The 17,365-nt window shown below is 49.0% G+C and overlaps 2 long non-coding RNA genes across 3 annotated transcripts; one reads left to right on the top strand and one right to left on the bottom strand.

The window, feature by feature from the left end:
• Positions 1 to 8,302: 8,302 nt before the first annotated feature.
• On the bottom strand, positions 8,303 to 16,051 carry LOC117197445 (uncharacterized). Its single transcript, XR_004478080.2, has 2 exons — positions 15,841 to 16,051; positions 8,303 to 9,365 (listed from the first exon to the last, which is right to left on the bottom strand). It is a non-coding gene; the product is annotated as an uncharacterized LOC117197445 (long non-coding RNA).
• On the top strand, positions 9,362 to 15,824 carry LOC117197446 (uncharacterized). Of its 2 annotated transcripts, XR_004478081.2 has the most exons (5): positions 9,362 to 11,164; positions 11,869 to 12,057; positions 12,526 to 12,618; positions 12,823 to 14,142; positions 14,378 to 15,824. It is a non-coding gene; the product is annotated as an uncharacterized LOC117197446 (long non-coding RNA). The 2 variants fall into 2 exon arrangements; XR_007473202.1 differs by having other exon boundaries at positions 11,869 to 14,142.
• Positions 16,052 to 17,365: the final 1,314 nt, after the last annotated feature.

The following is a 17,365-nucleotide window of genomic DNA, read 5'->3' on the forward strand; positions in this document are numbered from 1 at the left end:
ATGATAATACAAAATCATTGACATAGGAAGAAGAGATCAGAAAGTATGAAGTCGAAAAATGAAGGAACCACATCACATCCATTAGGATGGCTGTTATCAAAAAAGCAAAATAACAAGTGCTGGTGAAGGTGTGGAAAAACTGGACAATTTGTGCATCGTTGGTGGGAATGTAAAATGGTGCAGCCACTGTGGGAAATGGTACGGCAATTCTTCAAAATATTAACCATAGAATTACCATATAATCCAGCAATTACACTTTGGGGTATATGCCTAAAAGAAGACATATTTGTACACCCAAGTTCACAGCAGCATTGTTCACAAGAGCCAAAAGGTGGAAGCAACCCAAAAGTCCATCGATGGATGAATGGATAAACAATCACACAATGGAATATTATTCAGCCTTTATTATTCAGGAAGGAAATTCTGACACACACTACAACATAGATGAAACTTAAAGGCATTGTAGTAATCCAAGTAAGACAGTTGAAAAAAGATAAATATTGTATGATTCTACTTACATGAGGGGGACCTGTAATGGTCAAATTCAGAAACACAAAGTAGAATGATGGTTGCCAGAGTGTGAGGGAGGGGAAATGGGGGCTCAGTGTTTAATGAGGACAGGGTCTCAGGTGAAACCTCAAGGAAGGTGAAAAAGTTCTTGGGATGGATGGTGGTGATGGTTGCACAACAATGTAAATGTACTTAATGCCACAGAACTGTACCCTTAAAAATGGTTATCTTAGTATATTTTACACATTTTTTAATGAAGGAAAAGGTCTTGTAGAGGTATGTCAGGTATTATTGTGTATTTTCCTGGATTTTGAAGTGTTTATGGTATTTGTCAGCTTTCAAAATTTTGTGATTTCTTATTCTAAAACAAATTTACTTCCATAACTCACAGTTTTCAATGTCATTTAGTATTGACATGAAATTTAGTTTCCTTTTCTGAAAATGGGGCCAATAATGTATATAACTTATAGAGTTAGTAACAACATTGAATGAGTTAATATATAGGATAAATATATGTTAAATAAAATACACAAAATAAAAATATATAAAATAGATTTAAATAGTTTTAAGAGAAGCACGATTTATTGCCAAGTACTCCTTTGTGCCATGATAAAGAGGAAGGAGAGCTATAAGCTAAAAGCAAACGCTGTCAAAGCTGATAGCTGAGCCCCCTATTTTGTGATTTCTAAATTATCCAAATCTATCAGCAGTGGATTCTTGGAGTATTGCTTCCCTGCAGCCTTGATCACATTTTTTGGAGGTTTCAGTTTAGCTGAGATTCACAAAATTTGCTGAATGCCTCTGGCTTACCCCACTGTGCTGGGCATTGAGATAGACACACACACAAATAAATCATACGCTTTCCCCTTAGTGGGGCAATAGACACAGAAACAGTCTCAATACAGTGGGGCTGGTGGGCTCTGCTTTATTTCATCTGTTGCTCCCAAAAGCCTTAATGGCCTTATCACAGACTGAGTGGGGAACAAGGAAGGGAAACCCTTTGTGGGAGGATAATTGGGAAGGATGGGGAATCTACAAGTGAAAGGAAGGGAAGGGGTCTAGGAAAGAAAATGTAGCAGAAGAGAGGACTGGAGTCCCCTGGTGGGGAGAAGGGGTAGGAGCTCTCGGGGGCAGCCAACACCCATTGGTGGATTCTGACAAAATGCTGCCTGGGAACAGCAGAGAACTGATAATTCAGGGCTATCCTTTATCTTAGAAAGTGTTGTTGTGGGCTTCCCTGGTGGCGCAGTGGTTAAAAATCGGCCTGCCAATGCAGGGGACACGGGTTCGAGACCTGGTCTGCAAAGATCCCACATGTCGCGGAGCAACTAAGCCTGTGCCCACAACTGCTGAGCCTGCGCGTTAGAGCCCGCAAGCCACAACTACTGAAGCCCGCGCATCTAGAGCCCTTGCTCCGCAACAAGAGAAGCCACCGCAATGAGAAGCCTGCGCACCGCAACGAAGAGTCCCCACTCGCCGCAACTTGAGAAAGCCCGTGCACAGCAACAAAGACCCAACGCAGCCAAAAGGGAAGTGTTGTTTCACTCCCCTCTCATGGCCCTACTTTGGCAGTTTAAAGTTTGCAAAGCCCTTTCCCGCATACCTCATTCTATTTTATTTCTGCTAATGTTTGTTTTGTACATCACTGGGTGCATCACTTCTCTTTTGATGCACCTTTTTTTTTGTTTTTAAGCTTTTTGGTTTGTTGTTGGTGCCAAAATACAGTTATTAACACAAAAATTTCTCCTATTCCATGTTAGGCCAATGTAAATACTAGACACAAAAGTGCTAAATATTGTTTTCTGTTATTCTTCAGTAAATCTGGGTTTTAAAAGATACTCATAAGGTATTTTGTTTTTACACAATACTTTCCTCCTAATTCTTAACAGTACCTAAAATCACACATGCAATTAGAGCTTTATGCTCTGAACTTACTTGGGGAAAACAGACCAATTTTCAAATTAATTGACAAAATGCAGGAGTGTAAAGAGTTGGTGTCAATATCATTTCGTGATTCAACCCAAATCAATAAATTCACTGTCACTGCAGCACCAAAGGACGAGATATCCATCATTTCAATCAGAAAGGATACTGCTAAATGTACTGCTCTGACCTTGCGAAGATGGTCTTGTTACACAGCAGTTTCATCCAGGTGTTCTGGTCCAGGTAAGAGGTAGGTTAGATTTCCGGAGTCGATGGAGCCTGGCACCACTCTCTGCAGGTAGAGGGATGGCCAGGTCTTAGAGGACCTGGGGAAACCAGTCCACGGAGCTGTCAGGGAGATGCTGTGTGGTTACACAGTGCCCCCTCCTGGTCATTCCAGGAACACAGAAAACCTGGAGCATAATCATGACGAAAACTGGCAGATTCCTGAGCTCAAGAGAAATAGAGATGAGGGTGTGGCTGAACGATTTTTTCTGCACCTTATGAGCATAATAATACCTGGAAGGATTGGCTGTGTCTGTAAATTCCTACTGACTGGAAGCCACCAAATAAAATGGGAGACGTTGACTCCACCAGAGCAGGTCTGGCCTGGGAGTCAGGGAGACAGCCTGAGAGACTGGCGTGTGTTTGCTCACTGGGTCGAGAGCTGATTGAATCAGGAAGGGCAGGTAGAAACTAACCCTCTCTTCACCTTTGCCAGGAAATGGCACTGCGAGGCACCAGCGTGGCTAGGGCTAGGCTCGGACACAGCGGTGTGATGCGCCTATGGCTCCCTGACAGATCCCTGTCTCCCACTCCTTTCCAAAGAAGGATCGCCTGGGATTGTCCAAAGCCCCCTCCCTTGCCTGGCCCTCACTGGCAGGTCAGGACTTTGCAGGGCACCCCCTGTGACGGGCGTGGACGCTCACAGAGACCTCCATGGCCAGGGAAAGACATGCTTGGTCTGACTCAGGAGGAGCCTGCAGGGTGCGGCTCACTGGCACTGAAGACAACGAAGCCTAAGGAGGAGCTCACCATCCTTGCGGGCCGTGTTCATGGAATTCCATTTTATTTTGCTGCTGGTTAAAGCTATGAAGCTGTAGAAGGCCTTGCCTGACGTTCACACGGCAAGACCACTGGCAATTGACCCTGGAGGGCCCAAGAAGACTCAGTTCAGCACTAAATTTTAAATATCTGCCTAGTACTTTCAAGATGGAAGAAACGAGAGTGTAAGGAAACCCCTTGTAATCCTCCAAGAGCTACGCCATGTAAGAACAGTGGGATAGATAACACACACAGCGCCCTACTGGTCCAGGAAGTATGACATCCCCACAGTGAGTCTATTCCGGAGACCAGAAGAGTCCCAGGGGTAGTGGGAATGGGAGGTGGCAGGGGCGGATGCTCATCACGGATAATGCAACAGGGACGGGACCTGAACTAGAACTCTGGGCATCCAGCTGCCATCATTCGTTACTGGTTGCAACCAAACTCTGCTCTGTTAAGTACTGACAAGCATTTCATGCTGCCTATTTCCTGTCTGGAAGGATCCTTAACGCTGGAAATAACACACCACTACCAACACCAAAACCTCACCACTCAGCACTCTTTTAGCCAGAAGACAGACAAATAAATGTTAATTTTTATATTGAGAATGTACCGTGTACAGGGCCCTCTTCTAAGTACCATATGTTATTTGCTTATATCATCCTCCCAACAGGATTCTCAGCCCCATATTACACGGGAGGAAACTGAGCGGCAGAGAGGTTAAAACCCTTTCGAGGGAACCAGGATATAAACCCAGCGATCTTGCGGCGAGGACCGCCTCAGTTAAGCACCAGCTAAGCTTCTTCCCGCTCAGAATGAGGGGGTCGGATGGAGCCAGGGCTCAGAGGCTGTCCCTTGGCGGGCTATCAGGGCTCTTTACACTTTTGTATGAATGCTTTATTTCTTGGGTACAATTTTGGAATGCCGAGCCGAGGCCGCCATCTGTCCCGGTGAAGCCGGGGAGCCTGGGGGTGCCGGCTGCTCCCTCCGGCCGGAAGCTGCTGGGGCTTGTCCAGGACGGCTGTCTGCTTGCTGACAAGCAGGGCAAACAAGGGCAGCAGCTGCTCAGGGTCGACGGAAGAGCCAGCGTGGTTTGCAGAGTCAACAGACTCTAATTCGGACAAATACTGCCATGGCCCGGGCCCTGGGACAGGCAAAGCAACAACGACTGTTGACACGGGTGTTCCCACAGGCTGAGTGGGAACTGGAGTGGCCAGGAATGCGGGGTCTCCCCCACCCCCAAGCCGAGCTCCCCAGGGCAAGAACAGAAACCAATCCAAAGCCTCGACACCTTTCCCATTCACCGGGAGTGTGGCCAAGGGGAGGGGAAGGCTACCTCGGAGAGAAGGGGTCTGGCCAGGTTTGTCACTTAAATGTTCCTCCCAGCTTAGCAACCCTGCAGGTTTGCCCAGGCCCGATCTCAGAAAAGCAAAATGGGGAAAGGAAATAACATGATATTTCCTATTCTGAATAAAAATTAAATAAAGAGGCAAAGAGAGAGGTGTCAGTGCATTGTCTAGGCCGGCGCATCTCAAACGTTACTGTGCGCGTGCATCACGTTGGAGCAGGTAAGTGGATTTGGCCTCCATGCAGCCACCCCTATCTGTGCATCCTGGACACGTCGCCTAGCTTTGCTGGACGTCCATCTCCACTTGAGCAATCGGCACCTGCCTCATACGGCTGCTTAGAGACAGACGGAGATGGTGCAGGTAAAAGGCAGGGCACAGTGCCTGGCACGTGCTGAATGTTCGCTTGATGGCAAATTCCTCGTTAATTTCAACAAGTTTTCATTCAACAAACACACAGCGTTGTAGGGCCCCACGCGCCCCAGGTGAAGGTGTTGGCTGCTAACACTGCTGCACCTTCTCCAGAGAGCTGCCCTCCTCAGGACACCACATCCCTGAAAATGTCTGGAAGGTTACGCCTACTGACTGGTGTAGATACAAAAGCCTGCCCCCCTTATCCCACGTGGGACGGCTCTGAGGTGCTGTTCATGTTCCAGAACTCTCCGGGGAGCAGGCTGAGGCTACATGTTGGCTCAGTGTCTCCCCCGGCCTGACGCCCCTCACTCCTTGTGGATCATTTCCCTGAGAGCATGTCCTTCCTTAGTTGTTTGCACGTCTCAGACCTCCACCTCTGCTATTGCCAGGCTCAGGCGATACAGGAGTGAGGGAGAGTGACCAGCAAAGGGACAATTAATTACAGGAAGGAATTCCATAGTCGTAAGGCTGGGGTGGCGTGAGAGATCATAGGATGGGTCCCTGATGCAGGAAAAGGCTCTCAGGAGGAAGAGGCACCTGACCCAGGCGGCATCCGCCAGGCACAGGGAGTGCGCGGCAGAGAGAAGGTCGCCTTCAAGGCTCAGCGAGGGTGTGGTGAGTCTGAGGATTTGCAGGGGCTCCTCGAAAGGCCAGTGACCAAGGAGAGGATTGACTGGCTCCAAAGTGACCCCTAATCCTTTCCTTCTGTGGACCGCTGGGGCGAGCACGGGGCAGAATCGCCATGGCAACACAGACTGCAGCCCCTGAGGCTGTCTTCAGGACTATGCTGGCAGGACAACGCAGGTGCCCACAACCTCGTGTACTGAGATTCTTGAGCTCTTCCCCGGGAAGAGCTTTGTCCAGGGTGAACCTGCACCCTCCTTCCCACCCACGGTGGAAAGAATAAGGTTGTACCTGGAGCAGTCACATCCGTAGAGAGTAGAATGGTGGATGCCCGGGGCTAGGGAGAGGGGACAGATTTTTCAGTTGGGGAAGATGGAGAAGTTCTGGAGATGGACGGTGGTGATGGTTGCACAACAAAGTGAATGTGGTAGCGCCACTGAGCTGGATACTTAAAAGCGGTTCAAATGGTAAACTTTATGTTACGTGGTTTTTTACCACAATAAAAATAAAGAAAAAAAAGAGGAAGGAAGGCTATTGTCTAAATCTAAACTCAGGGCATTGAGTGATGTCGCGTCTTATGGTGTAAGATTAAGAAGTTACCTGAGACAAAATCTATAAAACATCATTTAGTACCAGAAAGCAGATGACAAGATAACCAGGTAAGCCATAAAAAGAAACGAAACTGAGCTGTTTGTAGTGAGGTGGATGGACATAGAGTCTGTCATACAGAGTGAAGTAAGTCAGAAAGAGAAAGACAAATACCATATGCTAACACACATATATGGAATCTAAAAAAAAGGTTCTGAAGAACCTAGGGGCAGGACAGGAATAAAGACGCAGACATAGAGAATGGACTTGAGGACATGGGGTGGGGGAAGGGTAAGCTGGGACGAAGTGAGAGAGTGGCATGGACATATACACACTACCAAATGTAAAATAGACAGCTAGTGGGAAGCAGCTGCATGGCTAGTGGGAGATCAGCTCGGTGCTTTGTGACCACCTAGAGGGGTGGGATAGGGAGGGTGGGAGGGAGACGCAAGAGGGAGGGGATATGGGGATGTATGTATATGTATAGCTGATTCACTTTGTTACACAGCAGAAGCTAACACACCGTTGTAAAGCAATTATACTCCAATAAAGATGTTAAAAAAAAAAAAAAGATAACCAGGTAAGCCAGACCATATGTCTGTAGGTGGTGCTGATTCCCTCTCCTGGCAACAGCATCCGCCTGGTGAGTTCTGAGAACCCGAGCTTCAGGACTGCGTCTGGGATGATTCATCACCTTTCTGGCGAGCTATATCTCTCCTCCTCATCCACCTCTAGAATTGCGCGGAAAGCAATAAGAAGAATGCCAACAATAAGAATACCAACAACCATTTCTAGCTTGAGCTCACAGAACATCAATGTCGTCTGGGCACGTCACTTGTTACAACCAGAATAGAAAAAAGACCCTGTCTTCCCACAGCCCCGGGGGCTCCAGCAGGGCAGGGCAGTCCTCTGATGCCTGTTCAGCACAGGCCCAGCATTGGAGGGGCCCCAGGGATGAGGGAAGGAAGCCAGGAGAGAAAGAGAAGGGAGAAAGGAGAAGGGCTCCCAGACCACCCAGTACCTAGCCCCTCCTTGGCCAGATAAGGGGAAGTTTGGCCCAAGACAGAGAGGTTAAGTCCAAAGTCACATGCTTTTGTTAGGTAAGCAGTGGCCCTGGCTGGGGTCAGAACCAGGCCTCCTGGTCCCTCATCAAGACTGCGTTATCCTAAAACGTGACAGTCCAGATGCCATTTGATGACTGGGTAAGTCTAATTAACTCCCACCTGGAATAACTGAACTTTTGTGTTGCTTTTATTTGTTTCTTTGATACCTAGTGTTTGCCCAGGTAAAGCCAACTTTTTAAAGATATGGAGTGGGGTCAGAGGCCTTCCTTTTTACACAGTGATAAGTATAGAAGAGTGGCCATGTCTCCACGGGTTCATTTGACTAACAAATTGAGGTTTCGTGGATCAAATTATCCACCAAAACTGCCTCCCTTGTGTTTGGCCCAAAGGAAAAAAAGGAAACAAAAAATTATTGAGTCCTGCCAACGCCAGCCCTGCCCATTATCCCCTTGAATCCTCATGGAAACCCAGAGACATCATATCTGCATGGTTACAGTTGAGGCAGCTGTGGCTCAGGGTCCTAAAGAAATGGCCCAAACTCACCCCCTGGCTGAATCAGGGTGCATGGCACACCTAACATTTAGGTGTTAGGGCCTAAAAGTGTTTAGCGTCTGTTGAATGAATAAACGAACTCATATCCATCTGTCTACAGCATCCATACACTTGCCCCTTGACCGTATCTGTAGACATTATTTGGAAGGTGTCACAAAGACCTTAGAGATTATCCTCACTCCCAAACAGGGTGACAGTGTAGTCAGATAGGAGCTAGAAACACCTGAAAGAGAAAAAGAATAAGCGAAACAGGTTTAATGAATCATTAAAGCCGACGAAACTGAAGGAGTGGGAAGGGTGTTGCACAGTTAAGCAATTAACTTGTATTGACACAGCACATTTTGGAACAATTAAGAGATAGGAGAAAATCCGTGTCTGCCTGTCACCAGGCTGTCATTGTCGCTGCCACCATGGGTGAGGACCAAGAAGGCTGTCAGGTCAGCAGGGCAGCACGGACGGGGGTGTAGACCAGAAGACCGGGCTCTCGGAAATCGCTCCCATGGTTGTCCTTCCTTTTCTCACCAACAGGACAGGGTCTAAACAGAAAGAAGCCTAATAAAGCCTAATAAAGACCTCTCCGGGTGGAGAGGCTCTGTGGGCCCGCTCCTCACCCTCCCGGCAGGAGTGCCTTCTGTTTACAGGCTCTGGGAGGACCAGACCCTCCGACTGCGGGTTATGGCAGCATCTGTCCAACGAGCTGAGAAGTGATCAGTCAGGAAGAGCTACCTGGAGATCCTGGGCCCACCCAGATGTTCCTTTCATGTCCGCCTTCCCCAGGATTCAGCGGTTTATAGCCCTGGCCTCAGGAAATCTTGGAAGTTACTTCAGTTAAAGGAGGCAACGCGCTATGCCAGCAAAACACGGTCGGGACCTGGTGACACGGGAGTTTGGCAATGATCAACTGCCCTGATGTAAGACTCGAAATTTGTTTTGAAAGACGGGGGTTGGGGAAGGAGGTGGTGTAATCAATACTTCGAGTTTGTCCCGATTGGATGGGGTGTGTGCTTTCTTTTCCACCCTAGTTGTTGTTGAAGCTGTTTATTGAAAGGTTGTGCAAATATGATCAGTCGGCTCCAGGGCCATTAATAACCTGCTGGACAAAGCCGGCTCCGTTCCAATTGATTTCGGATTTTTGAAAATGTCAAATTCCTTGGAACAGAGATGAAAGCCCTGGAGGGGTTGGCACCGACGTGTGAGATCTTTGCCTCCGCTGGCACTGATCCAGCAGATTCCGAGCTTGAACACTGTGGCACTGCCATTTGCTTGCCAGTCTGCGTGAATTGGTGGTCCTGTAGCAGCGCTGGAGAGAGAGGAGGCGTCACAAACAAATACTCGAAGAAGCAAACCACGCACTCTGAAACCTCTCTCCCCACGGCGCTGCCTTCCAAAACTATTAGATCCAAGCTCCTGAGAAAAGTTACACAAGGTTAGCTGTAGGGGACACACACACGAGAGGTGGCCAGTAGTGAGCCCGACCATTATGGACGGAAAACACGGATTTATACCCCAGCCCGCTGGGGTATAACCTGGAGCAAATTCATCTCTATTATAGTCACTGTGAACTGAGGATTTCATCCTAAATTTCTTATTTCAGAAAAAGTATGTTCTCTGGGCCTTACCCATTTAAGAACTCAGATTCTAAACGTGGAGGCCATCAGAGCCAAGGTCTCTATAATGTCCCGATTCGGCAGCTCCGTAAGCTGGCCCACCATCAGAGCTTTGCATGCCACCATCAAAGGACACACACGGGAGACTTCCCTTGTCGTCCAGTGGCTAAGACTCCATGCTCTCAGGGCAGGGGCCCTGATCCCTGGTCGGGGAACTAGATCCCACATGCCGCAACTAAGAGTTTGCATGCCGCAACTAAAGATCCCACATGCTGCAACTAAAAAGATCCCGCGCACGACAACCAAGATCCTGCATGCTGCAAGTAAGACCTGGCACAGCCAAATAAATAATAAATATTGAAGAACAAAAAAGGACACACGCAGGCAAGAAGAGAGCCATGCGTCCCGAGACGTGTCAAGACGCCAGGGCACAGGCTGCCTGGTCCATTAATTCAAGAGTCATCGGCCACAGTGTCACCGAGGGAGGCTCACCGAGGCTGCTCCTGTCTGCAGGTCACTCTGCCCATGTTGTCCCTCCCCTGGGGTCTACCTGGGGCTCCTCTCGGGGCTATTGGGATCGGATGGTCACTGCTGCCCTCCTCTCCCTGAGGTGTCCTGCGCAAACGCCTCCTCTCCACCAGGAGTCTTATCTCATATTCCAGTTGTCGCACTGGATTCTGAGACACCCCCTTCTCCAGGTGTGCCAAGGTGGAGTTAAAATTACAAGGATCCTGCAGAATGAGAAAGACTGGGAAGAAACGTGCTACCAGAGATATCTGCGATTAACATGAACCATATTAATGTTTTCCAGTCGAGTCAAAGATCATTTTTAACCTGGGCTGGATATTTTCTCAGTTGCCTCCAGAGTTCCACTCAACGAGAGTGTATGTAATTTCTGTAGTGTGTTTGTTAAAGCCCATATTTAGAACAAAGCCATTTGGAATGTAGATTGGTACAGCCACTATGGAGAACAGTATGGAGGTTCCTCAAAAAACTAAGAATAGGGCTTCCCTGGTGGCGCAGTGGTTGAGAGTCCGCCTGCCGATGCAGGGGACACGGGTTCGTGCCCCGGTCTGGGAAGATCCCACATGCCGCGGAGCGGCTGGGCCCATGAGCCATGGCCGCTAAGCCTGCGCGTCCGGAGCCTGTGCTCCGCAGCGGGGGAGGCCACAGCAGTGAGAGGCCCGCGTACCGCAAAAAAACAAAGAAACAAAAAACTAAGAATAGAGTTGCCATAGGATCCTGCAATCCCACTCCCGGGCGTATATCTGGACAAAACTATAATTAAAAAACACACATGCACTCCTATGTTCACAGCAGCACTATTTACAATAGCCAAGACATGGAAAACAGCCTAAATGCCCATCGACAGAGAAATGGATAAAGAAGATGTGGTACATATATACAATGGACTATTACTCAGCATAAAAAGAATGAAATAATGCCATTTGCAGAAACATGGATGGACCTAGAGATTATCATACTAAGCAAAGTAAGTCAGACAAATACTACATGATATCACTTATATGTGGAATCTAAAACATGACACAAATGAACTTATTTACGAAACAGAAACAGACTCACAGACATAGAGAACAGACTTGTGGTTGCCAAGTGGGAGGAGGGGAGGGGAGGGAAGGAGTGGGAGTTTGGGATTAGCAGATGCAAACCAGTGTATACAGGATGGATAAACAACAAGGTCCGACTGTATAGCACAGGGAACCACATTCAACATCCCATGATAAACCGTAATGGAAAAGAATAGGAAAAAGAACGTATGTATGTATACATGTATATATGTATAACTGAAGAACTTTGCTGTACAGCAGAAATTAACACATTGTAAATCAACTATACCTCAATAAAATAAATTAAAAAAAATAGAACAAAGCCACTTGCTGGTGAGTGGGTCCTACACAGACTGACATGAGGGCCCACCCATGTTGACAGAAGGGCTTCACTGAGGGCCAACAGGAAGAAGGTTAATTTTTAATGGAAGCAACTTGTATAGAAACAAAAAGTGAATTTAAAACTAGTCAATTTAAAACACATTAATGGAACAACTCAGAACTTTAAAAGAAGTACATGTTTTAATACTCATGTTAAAGTTGAAAAAACAAAACAAAAATATAACTTTTTATATTTTTGTCATTGTACTTAGTATTTCATTTTCAAAAATAAACCCTGCTGTTTCAGGTATCTCAGGCTTCTAAGTGAAAGAACGCTCAGGACGGTGTGGTGAAATCTGCCCATATTAACTACCCACAGTAATCATTTTAACTGTTTCTGCTTTGAACGGCTTCACCCTGGGAGAGCAAACATCTCTGGCTCTTCACAGAAGCAGATTCCCTTCGAGAACTGAGAGACTGGTGGTGTTACACGGAGGTGGCAATTTAGACTTTTTCCTCTCAATAACTTTACTATTTCTATACTTCTTGATTAGCTCAAAACATTGAAGTAAATCAGGGCCACGGGATGGGGAGCAGGGAAGGAGGGAAGCTGAGACCTGGAGACCAGAAGGGGGTCTGAGGAAACCCCGAGAAGGTGTCAGTCACCTGCTGTGACTGAAAGCACCCCAGTTTGGTCCAGCTGAGCCCAAACCCACTGGCAGTTGCCCGAAACAGTTTACAAAAGTGCCGTCAATTAGCCAGAAACAGCACAGGTTTAACACACCTTGTGGTTTTACCCTCAAAACATTACAAGGAAGAGAGTTCCTAGGGAACACTTCAGCTTCATGGGTAAAGAAGATGAAGACTTCGGGAAATGCTGAAAATGTTAACAAACCCCAGAGAGGAGGCAGAGAGCCTCTCAGCTACTCAGCTGTTTCGCTTCTTTTTCTCTTTTCATGGAAAGCACGAGCTCAAAGGAGCAGGGACGGGGTAACCGTGACCAGAAGGCGCTGAAGCTGGAAGTGGAGCCAGGAGAAAAGCTGTGTCTCTCGCCCAGGTATGCCGCCTCCCACCCCAAGTCAGGAGTCCCCGACCGTTTCAGGTTGTTTCCAGGCCCGTCAGGAATCCTGACAGTACGGACCTGGAGAGGAAGAATGCAGTTTCCTGCACTCTGCACACTGCAGCCTGCTGTCATTGTCATTTATGTTGGACAAACCCTGAAAGACACAGAGACACACTCACTAAATGTTCCATCTCACAGAAGCAGCTGATGCGGTCGAGTGACCAGAAGCCAGGTGGCCCTGCAGAGCAGGAGGACCAGCTGAAAGCTCAGGTGAAAGTGAAGAGGGGAGAATGTCAAGCCTCCGTTCGGGGCCCAACAACTTAATTTCAGAATTGGGAGACCTGAGCGTCACCTCCTTGACCAAGCTTCCCATCAATGCCACCCTCTTGTGTTTCCTGATTCCCTGCTGTGGGCTCTCGAGGGCAAAACCCCTGGCTGAGATCAGGGACCACACCCACAGACCACCCAGGCCTGGCACGGGGTCCACATCTAACCCGTATTTGCCAAAAGAACAATTTCATGCATAGTAACAAAACAAAAGCAATTTTACACAATGAAAGCACAAAATTCCAAGATCAAACCATCAGTGAGCTTGTGCACATCTGAGCAGGGCCACCTGGGGCATGTGGGGAGGCCGGGATGGGCACCTTGGTCACAGGAAGGACTTCTGAGGGTATGTGATTGCATCTGGTGAAGAGCAATCCCACTGCCCTGGAGGATGGAATGGAACGGACCTCACGCTTCCACTACACTTTAAAATACTTGTTACATTTTGATTTTACAACAGTAAGAGTAACCTCTAGTTTTTAGAAATGAAATACTGCCTACATACTGTTAACCCTATTGGCCCAAATGGTTTAAAACATCCCAACTTCAACTTTACTTTTTGCTAACAGGACAAAATATCTACAGGTTCATTTATGTGATCAATTTCCAAGTAACCGGTGTGACCGGTGTGACTTTGGCTGTCTCTTCTTCCCTCAGGAATTCAGTTTCCTTTTCTGTACTAGATTATTTAAGTGCCCCCCTGAGTCTTAAAATTCTAGAATTCAGTATAAAATGAACAGGACCTCCCTGCCAAGTGTGGCATTCTAATCTGGAAGACAGTGAGCAGGGAATCAACTCTCATCCCTCCCTCCCTCCCTCCTCTTCCCCTCTGTCCATCAAACATTTATTTGTACCAAGCCAAACTCATTTCTCTGGTTAGGGGCATATATCGTGAGTGAGTCAGGAATACAGGTGTTCCCTCTGTAAAGGTCTTCCAGCAGGTGTCTGTGTCCTGGCTGTGAGCCTCAAGGTACCCTCAAGCAATCCAGATGACTGGACCTGTGGACGGGGACGGGGACAGGGCTAGAACGCGCGGGAGAGGAAGCCATGGGAAAACCCAGTCAAGAGCAAGGAACACAGCTGCTGGGGTGTCCCACAAGGGCGTTCGTTCACAAGATAGTTCCCTAATTCTACTGCCCCGTCGTTCAAGGACCTTCTCAACGTCTCTGCCCCTAAGAGATCATTTATTTTGTTTTGTTTTTTGGTTTTGTTTTTTCGGTACGCGGGCCTCTCACTGTTGTGGCCTCTCCCGTTGCAGAGCACAGGCTCCGGACGCGCAGGCTCAGCAGCCATGGCTCACGGGCCCAGCCGCTCCGCAGCATGTGGGATCTTCCCGGACTGGGGCACGAACCCGTGTCTCCTGCATCGGCAGGCGGACTCTCAACCACTGCGCCACCAGGGAAGCCCCTGAGAGATCATTTGAAAGGAGACCAAGGCAGGAATGATCACTTTCCTCGGGCTCAAATTTACCATATGCTCTATCAGGAGGCGTAAGAAATCTGGTCCATTCTTACATATTGATAATTCTATGTTCCAGAGCAGATGCGGTGGTGTCTTAAACTTTCATTGTCCTGCCTTTGGGAGTTGTAGACAATCACAGTGTATTGTCTTTCTTGCTTTGTTTTATTTGAAAGCTAACCCCAAGAAGCATTATAAGCTAGAAACGGGAACTCTCGAAGGGACCAGGATGTAGTGAATGCCTCCTAGGAAATGCCTCCCCTGCATCTCTTTGTTTCCTGGCGGTGGGAGTGTGGGGTAGAGCGCAGTTCTTCTCAGGTCTGCTCCCACCCACTTCACACACAGCAGAGTGGACAGGGCCGGAGAGCCGGGGCTGCCCCCTGGCCACCTCCCTGGAACACCTGGCCCAATGCCTGCAGTGAGGCCACCCTGGTGCTGCTGACCCCAGGGCAGAACATCGGTAAATGCAATCACCACCACCCTGTGTGCACTTTATCAGGGAAATGGGGATCTGGCCTCCCAGGACCAGGCAAGAGTCGGGGGCCCAGAAACCTCAGGGCTCCTCTGACTTGGGCGGGGGGTCATCAGATGGTTTAACAGGGGCTGTTGGGGACACACGTGGGGCAGACCAGCTCTCCGTCCCCCGCCCAGGGACAGTACCTGGGACAGGGCTGCAGCGCCAGCACCCAGGCCTAGGTCTCCCTGGGGCATCTTGTCAGTGATGTGCATATTTCAGAAATTGTTAGACACGGAGGACCAACTGTCAAAACCTGAGGGTCTGGACAGAAGCAAGGCCTTGCTCTCCCCAATCAGCTTTCCTGAGTTTCCAATGAACCTGCCCCGAGGAAGGAACGGCTCCATTAGAGGCAGGAAGCAGTTCTTGGAGGAAGACGCCACAGATGATTGTGACAAGGTCACCTTTGCCTGCAGAGGGGAGTCCATGCTCCCAAAGAGCAGGGACGGGGGCAGGGGAGAGTCTAACCTCAAAGCTCCAGGACAGATGGACAGGCAGAGAAGGGCTGGTGACCATGCAGCTTGTCTGGGCGGACTCGGGAAAGTCCCAGCCCCCCACGGCTCCCAAGTCAGCATCCAATAGAGAAAGCGGACGGCATTGCAAAAAATACAAATGACAAACACATCCCCACAAAAGAAAATAAGCTAACTGAACTAACTAAAAGGTTCACCCTGGCTCAAGGGAGGTTAGGAGACCAGACACGTGCTACTTTGCCCCGTAAACCAGCATGTGAATGACCCCAGAGACGTCGCTGCTCACCCCTTGCTTGAGGACCAGCCTCTTCCGGTTCCCCTGCCCCCACCCCGACTGATGGGTCCGTCCCTGCACTTCACGACTTGTGGGACAGTGACACCTGCTGACAGTCACGGTTACTAGGCGCCAGTGCTCAGAAATTAAATGGCCCCTTTATCCCTTACCTGAGAGCTCTGCGGGAGAGCGGCGCAAGCACAACAGCGAGGGTTTACCCGCTGCTCCTCCGCCCTCTTCGGGGCACTTTCAGTCTCCGAAGCGGCAAAAATAGCCTCAGGAGTGTCCACAACAAAACACCCTTCCTCCCCTCACCCGGCACAGAGGGCGTGAGAGTCACGGCTCGTGCACGCGCGCGCGCGCGCACACACACACACACACACACACACACACACACACCCACACCCCTCCATGTTAGAGACAAGAAGGGAGGGCCCAGTGACAGCTGAGGCACTTGGAAAGGTTACTGAAAAGGGATGCGAGTCTCTTCCCAGCACAGGGGAGACCCAGCCGCACTGGTCCCGGCGACCTGCTCAGTGAGTTAACGAGGAAGTCAGTGATCTCTTCCGAGACAGGCCAATCCACACACTCAGTGATCTAGCTCACTGCTTCCTGCAAAATCACCGTCATTCCTCTCGTTCCCCGGTCCTTGCCCTGGAACAGGCAAGGGCTGCTGAGCTGTCAGAGGAGCCCAGTTTTGAAAGATAAATTAATGAGTTCATTCAACAAACGGTTATGGAGTGTGTCTATAGCCAGGCACTCTATGCTGCCAGGAAAACAGAGAACAAGACCAGTAACACAAACGTGAAACATGAAGGATGCTCACGTTGTAGGTGGGAGAGAAACAGATAATAAATAAGGGCCAGACACTCCCAGTGTCATAAGGGAGAGGACACACGGTCACGATTTTATCGTTGAGGGCACAGAGTGAAGGTGGCATTTGGGTCCAAGCAGCTCAGAATGAACCTGACGAACCCGCCAGGAACGGGAAGACCGCTCCCAGGAGGGGCTGCCAGGTGCCCAGACCCGCAGCAGGATGCTGAGGGGGAGCAGCGGGGGCACAGGAGAGAGCAGGAGATGCGTAGAGGGAGGCAGGCTACCTGTGCAGGTATCAGCCTGGAAGGTGACTTCTTTATCCTAGAGAAATGGGCGCTTCCCTACAATCCAGGCGAGTATGAGGTGTGTCAGATTTATGTTGCCGAAATGGCATTTCCCCTTTAGAAAAGAATGTTTTGCCCCAGATGGAAGTCTCGTTGGGACAGGAATGAACAGAACCTTCCCAGTGGCAACGGTTTATTGTAGAGGAAGTAAATCAGATACTGTGTTTGGTGGTGAAATCATGGGCAGATTCTTGTCAGTAGGAGGACAGTGACAGTCAGGCCCCAGCAGGAGAGGTGACCATGTGGTGACAGTGCCACCAGGTGGGGCTGTGGCCTCGAAAGTGGGGCCTGGCCCAACCCGCCTGGAAACCCGCCGGCTTTTCTTTCCCCAGAGGGAAGGGGAGCTGCCGGCCATCTCAAATATCAACATACACATTTCTTTGCTTTGTTTTCCCAGAATATGAACTCTTTCTCTTCCCCCTTTCATATCGTCTTGTGTCTGGAGGTCTCCTCCGCCCCAGCAGCCGGTCACTGGGCCAGTGCAGCCCCATGGGGAGGAGGGGAAGGATGGGACGTTCAGGGAAATCGGCCCTAA

Source organism: Orcinus orca, chromosome 18, assembly GCF_937001465.1.
Source record: "Orcinus orca chromosome 18, mOrcOrc1.1, whole genome shotgun sequence".
Classification (NCBI taxonomy): Eukaryota; Metazoa; Chordata; class Mammalia; order Artiodactyla; family Delphinidae; genus Orcinus; species Orcinus orca.